This window comes from Prionailurus bengalensis, chromosome A1 (genome assembly GCF_016509475.1).
Source record: "Prionailurus bengalensis isolate Pbe53 chromosome A1, Fcat_Pben_1.1_paternal_pri, whole genome shotgun sequence".
NCBI lineage: Eukaryota > Metazoa > Chordata > Mammalia > Carnivora > Felidae > Prionailurus > Prionailurus bengalensis.
In genome coordinates this window covers 8,976,161-8,982,951 of record NC_057343.1, presented here as the reverse complement: position 1 = coordinate 8,982,951, position 6,791 = coordinate 8,976,161, and the positions used below count along the sequence as shown (strand labels likewise).

Here is a 6,791-nt window from a genome sequence, read left to right as displayed (position 1 = left end):
TTTCTTTCTTTCTTTCTTTCTTTCTTTCTTTCAACATTTATTTATTTATGTGAGAAAGAGAGAGAGAGAGAGCGAGAGCATGAGTGGGGGAGGGGAAGAGAGAGAGACACACACACAGAATCCGAAGCAGGTTCTAGGCTCTGAGCCCGACGTGGGGCTCGAACTCACAGACCGTGAGATCATGACCTGAGCTGCAGTCGGACACTCAACAGTCTGAGCCACCCAGGTGCCCCTGTTCTTTTTTTTTTTTTCCCCATACATTACAATTTTATTTTCATGTACACGTTTATTTAACAGTCACTGAATCTCTAAGCCAGGGCCAGGTAACTGAAGAGGCTTTATACTTCGCTTGTATCGTCTAGACCCAGGGTCTGCTGCAAACGAAGTCTGGAGCAAAATGGGAAATAACACCTTTCTAAAGCCAGGCTTAGAAATTCTAATCTAGTAAGTTGTTTCCTGTCTCTGGTGTCAGGGCTGATTCCTACCTGGCCGCTAGGCCTCCATTCACAGGTATAGCCAAGAAAATAGAGTACAGACCGCCAAAAACAAGACCAACCAATCACCCTGTGTTGTGGTACCAGCTTCACAGCTCGAGTGCCCTGTATTCAAAGGTAGACTTACAAAGCCTCCATCAGCTGTGTGCACAGTCAAAAATGGGATCGCTGCCACGGGTAAGCCAGCAGCTACAGGAGCCTGTGTCACACTTAAAAACTATTTGCTATTTGACCACAGGAAGCAGCATTGTGTCCAATATACGTTCTTCCATGTTCAAGTAGATTCCTTTCTGCTTCTGGGAGTTGGTTAATTTTTCTGGTTATGATATAGAAAATTAAGTTTTCCTTGACAGTATCATCTGGTTCATGATTTTCCATCTGGGGCCTTATATTCTCCTCACAACAGCCGGTGCCTCCAGTGGGCTTCCTCGGCCACGCTGGGGCTCACTCCAACCTTTGCTTGACTAGCCTGAGTGCAGCCATCTTTGGCCGACATGTGACTTGGGTCCAAGTTTAGTTTCTTTTGAAGCTTGTAGATGGCCGTCTTCTCACTGTGTCCTTAAATGGCCCCTCCTCTGGGCTCATGCTTCCCTGGTGTCTCTCCGTATTCTCTAATCTCCTTTTCTTATAAATATACCAGTCATATTGGATTAGGACCTCATTTAATTTAATCGCCTCCTTAAAGGCCCATCTCCAAATATGGGCCACAATCCAAATTTTGAGGATTTGTAGTTTAGGGCTTCAACTCAAGAATTTTAGGGGGGCACAATTTGTCCATAACACTGTATAATCCAGAATGTCCTCATGTGTTTCCCAAGTTTAGATGTCAAAGGATATAGCATTTGTATGTTAAAGGACACAGCAAAAGTATGGAAGATCAGTTAAAAGCTTTTTCATGGAGCACAAAAAAACTTCCAAACACTTTGGAAACGCGATAGGAAATATATACCATTGGCCTCCACATTGGAAACAAATTTAAACTGGGAAGGTGAGTGAGGAAGATTCCTCTCTCAGTGGTGACCTCGCCAGGGCTCAGATTAGAGCTTACGTTAGTACTGGAGGGCTGGCCTGGCAAAGCGAGCCCAAGCCTAGGGCTCTAGTTAAACAGGGGCTCCAAAAGGTTTTCGTTTGAAAAAAAAATGTGATGTTAAAAAAAAAAAATTGAAGGGAATCACAGCGGTAGGGGGAAAAATGGAAATGGTTAGACTTCTTCAAATTTATTTCAATATTTTAATTTTAAATATGTACGGAGAAGACAAGGCATCATCAACGTCTCAGAGCTCCTACCCTGGTTCCCTGGTTCCCCGGCACTAAATGCCTGCAACGCTTGTCAATAGCTGAATGGCAGGCCCGCGCTGGTTTCTAGACAAACCACAAAGATCAGTGAGAGCTGAGAATGAAGGCGTGTGTGTTCTTTGACTATCTAGATTTGGGGATGAAAATGGGGCTGGGGGCAGAATCTTATCTTATGTCTGGGCTACAGTTCTGATTTTTAATAACAGCTATTGAGTTTCTTATAAATTTTCGACGTGGAATATTGCGATAAGTAAGTATACAAAACAATTAAAACTCTTAGGGACCACATTTTTATGTTTCCATCTTGATTATCTATGATATGCATGTATAACATGTTTACATATGTGAATATAGGTGTATATGTGTGTATATACAGTTTTTCAGACAAAAACATTCTATCCCATTCTCATAATCTGAGTACTTCCCACACCATTAACTACCATTTGAAAACATGATACTTAACGGCAGCTTAATAGTCTGTTTCATTTTATGAATGGAACAGGGTGTATTTAACCAATTATTTGTATTTGGACCTCTGTGCACTTTCTTCTTTTGCTATTGCCAATAACCCCGTGATAAATATACATGGGCATAAACCTGTGTGGCATCTCTCACCATTTTCTTACAGCTGCATATTCTTACAAAGATGTACATTGTGCGAAAGACAACGCGTCTGCTTGAGGGTAGGCACACTGCGTTTGTGGTGGAACAGAAGCACTTTCTACCATAACACAGTGGTGCATATAGCCGGTTTCAAAGGTCTCCTGAAAATTTGGCAGAGTTCTGATTTCATTCTCTGTCAGCTAACCAGCAGTCAGATCCTCTAAGCCCAAAGGCCTGACTTTTCCATGCTAATGGGCGTCAGGCACGTCTCTGTCTTTTCTGGAGGGGCAATATTTTGCCAAGGTGTCTCTAAATTCTTCCCATGTGGCCCAGGGTAGAAAGCCCCGAGGATAGGAAAGCTGTATTAATTGGGAATCTTTTGCATATAAGTGACAGAGACCCAACACAAATGGCTTTGGCAAAAAGGAGCATCTCTACCCAGATGGGCAGCCCCAGTGAGCACCGGGACGGGGACTATTAGCACTCACTTCGTCCCTCACCTTAGACTTCTTTGTGTCCACTTCATCATCTCAGACCGGCTAATTCCACACAGCTGCTGTGGCTGCTGGTGCCACCTGGCTGACCCCTGTCTAGCTCTGCTGACAAGGAGGAAAGAGACTTCTCTTTCTTCCAATTCCTCAAGGGCTTGGGACGGCTTCTAAGGTGATCTCAATTCATGTCATCGGTCCCCCACGCTATGAGTCCTCACTGTAGCCAGGGAGGAATTGATCGGCTGGGATCAGGGGCCTCCCAACCCCAACAACATTTCTGTGCTGACAGAGGTGAACCCCGTGAGATGGTAGTGCCCATTGAAGACACAATAGCAGGGGAGGTTGGGAGGGACAAGAGCAGAATCTCCCAGAAAAGGAGATAATGCTGATTCCAGAAGTACAGAAAGGAGCTGGCTAGGTAACAGAAGTCCTCTGAAGAATGCAGTAATAACTGTGTCCGTTCCCTCCCCACCCGGGCCCCCAGGGAACCAGGGCGGTGACAGTTTACCCCTCAGTTCTTGAAGGGCCAGCTGACAGCCTTTTCCTGCAAAGTGTCTGGTTGTAAGAATAGTCCTTTATTATAGAAGATGAAACGCTCCAATTTAGTATTTTGCCTGACCCCACAAATCAGTCTAGTTGTTGAAGTGAATAGCGATGTTCTCTGGGCATTCGTTATGGGCCGGCTGTGCTGCTAAATGCTTTGCGTGCATATCATCGTTTATTCATTACCAGAACCATAATCCTTATTTTAGAAATGAGGAAGGCAGAACTGGGAGAAAAGGAACTAATTTGCCTAAGTATATGTAACTTAGCAGTTGCACAGCCAGGATTCGAAGCCATGTTCTCTGACTGCCGAGCCCACATGCTTAACCTATCCATTACACAGTCTTGAAACGCTAGAAAACGAACGGGCTGTTTCCTTGATCTGCTTAATAATAATTATTAACTGAATACTTTCTTTTTTTTTTTTAATTTTTTTTCAACGTTTATTTATTTTTGGGGCAGAGAGAGACAGAGCATGAACGGGGGAGGGGCAGAGAGAGAGGGAGGCACAGAATCGGAAGCAGGCTCCAGGCTCTGAGCCGTCAGCCCAGAGCCCGACGCGGGGCTCGAACCCACGGACCGCGAGATCGTGACTTGGCTGAAGTCGGACGCTTAACCGACTGCGCCACCCAGGCGCCCCTTAACTGAATACTTTCTGTGTGTAGACCTATACCAGGTGCTTTATATATAGTCTATCTATCTATCTATCTATCTATCTATCTATCTATCCTTAATTATATTTTATATAAATGTACATAATATACAGTTGATCCTTCAACAACGCAGGTTTGAATAGTGCAGATCCACACATAATGGATATTTTACAGTACCCATAAAATGTATTTCCTCTTCCTTATGATTTTCTTCCTAACATTTTTATCTAGCTTACTTTAAGTGTCAGCTAACCAATAGATCTCTAGCTTACTTTATTGTAAGCTAGAGAAAATAGGGCATACAAAATATATGTTAATTGACTGTTGATGCTATAGGTAAGGCTTCTAGTCAATAGTAGGCTATAAGTAAAGTTTTTGGGGGAGGCAAAAGTTATACACATATCTTAGACTGTGTGGGGGTACAGTGGGTGGGGGAGGAGGGAGTTTGGTGCCCCAACCCCTATTTTGTTCAAGGGTCAATGGTAGAGTCTAATTATATGTATAATAAATAATATATATAACTATACTACATAGTATCATACTGTATATAATACATGGTATTTATATAAATTTACTTTTATATACACACACTATGTACAGTATTTCTATATATACTACAGTTTTAGGTTTACAAAAATCTGAGGGGAATATATGGAGAATTCCCATATACTCCCTTACCCCCCATTCAGTTTTTTATTATTTACATCTTGAATTAGTGTGGGACTTTTGCTATAGTTGATGGGCCCATATTTGAACTCTTATTATTAGCTAAATTTCATAGTTTATGTTAAGGTTTACCCTTTGTGTTGTACATTCTAGGGATTTTGACAAATGTATAATAACATGTATCCACAACTACAGTAGCCTTTAAAGTAGTTTCACTGCCCTAAAATACCCTGTGCTTCACCTATTCACCCCTCTCCCCTCTTCCCCCCACAAGCCCTTGGCAACTAATGATCTTATTATTGTCACCATAATTTTGCTTTTTCCAGAAGTTGGAGTCATACAGCATGTTGCTTTTCAAACTGGCTTCTTTTACTTAGCAATATACCTTTAATGTTCCTCCTTGTCCTCTTATGCCTTGCTAGCTCATTTCTTTTTGTCAAGAGGTAGTATTCCACTGACTGGATGTACCACAGGTTATTTATCCAGTCACTTATTGAAGGGCATCTTGGGTGCTCCCAAGTTTTAGCAATTACGAATAAAGCTGCTATAAACTTTCATATGTAGGTTTTTGTGTAGACACAACTCACTTGGGTAAATCCCAAGGAATGCAATTACTGGCCTGCGTGACAGGGCTATGTGTAGTTTTGTGAGAAATTGCCAAAGTGTCTTCCAAAGTCGCTATTCCAGTTGTCCCTTGCCAGCATTTGGTGGTTTGGCATTTGGGGTTTTTGCTAGTCAATGAATGTGCAGTGGTATCTCATTGTTGTTTTAATTTGCAGTTCCCAACAACGTATCATGTTAAGTATCTTTTCATATGCTTATTTGCCATCTGTATATCTTCTTCAGTGAGGTGTCTGTTCAGATCTTTTGCCCATTTTTAAAATTGGGTTGTTTTCTCATTGTTGAGTTTTAGGAGTTCTTTGTATATGTGGGGAACCAGTGCTTTATCAGGTATGTGTTTTGCGAAGATTTTCTCCCAGTCCATGGCTTGTCTCTTCATTCTCTTAACAGTGGCTTTTACAGAGCAGAGGGTTTTAATTTTAGTTCTGAAGTCCAACTTCCCAATTTTTTCTTTTGTGAATTACGCTTTTGGCATTGTACCTAAAAAGTCATCACTGAACCTAAAGATCACTTAGATTGTCTCCTCTGTTATGTTCTAGCAGTTTTACCATTTTGCATTTTACACTTAGGTCTATGATTTATCTTGAGTTAACTTTTGTGAAAGGTGTAAGGTCTGTGTCTAGATTGTTGTTGTTGTTTTTTTTGTTGCGTGCGGCTGTCCAGTTGTTCAGTACCATTCGTTGGAGAGACTATCCTCTCTCCATTGGATTGCATTTGCCTCTTTGTCAAAGATCAGTTGACTGTTTTGTGGATCTATTTCTGGGATCTCTTTTCCATTCTACCTTTATACGTATTTTTCTTTTTTCCCCCCGGTTTTCCTGAATACATATTTTTCATTCTCACCACAAAGTTGCGCGTATCCAGCAGGTGGTAAAATCCTTACTTTGAAGTTGGGGAAACTGAGGCCGAGAGAGGACAAACAATTTCCTCCGGCCAGCAGCTAGCAGGAAGCAGAGGTAGACGTGAAAACCCCATCTGTCTGACTCTGATTCTCTGCACTTTCTTTATCTCCATGCTGCCTGATGGTGCTAGGCTGGGACCTGGTCTGTCAAGCTTAACTTTCTAAGATGCTTTGCAGGGCCTAAATTCAAGCATCTCCTTTCCTTAATGGTCTCTGAAATCATGGCTTATTTGCTCCTTGATTCTAATCAAGGTTGCCTGTCATTGGTCCCTCTGGGCCTGCTGTGTGACTCCTAACCTGCCTGGAATTTAGCTTTACTGAAAACATTCAGCCAGTTTTTTTTTTTTTAACGCTTTTCCCCTTTTTGCTGAGACCTTGAGCATATTTGTTCTTTCCCTGGTTCACACTGAATCCTTTTTGCCAGGAAGTTGCTTGCTTATGGGCCTTGTCATTGAGGGTCTCCTATTGTCCTCCTGATGACAAAGCCTGCTGGGTTGGATTGCTAAACTGAGCACAGTGCTAA

General features: G+C 42.1%; 1 pseudogene; it reads right to left on the bottom strand.

Moving 5' to 3' along the window:
• Nucleotides 1-297: 297 nt before the first annotated feature.
• LOC122496640 lies at nt 298-872 on the bottom strand (annotated as a pseudogene).
• Between the last annotated feature and the right edge of the window lie 5,919 nt (nt 873-6,791).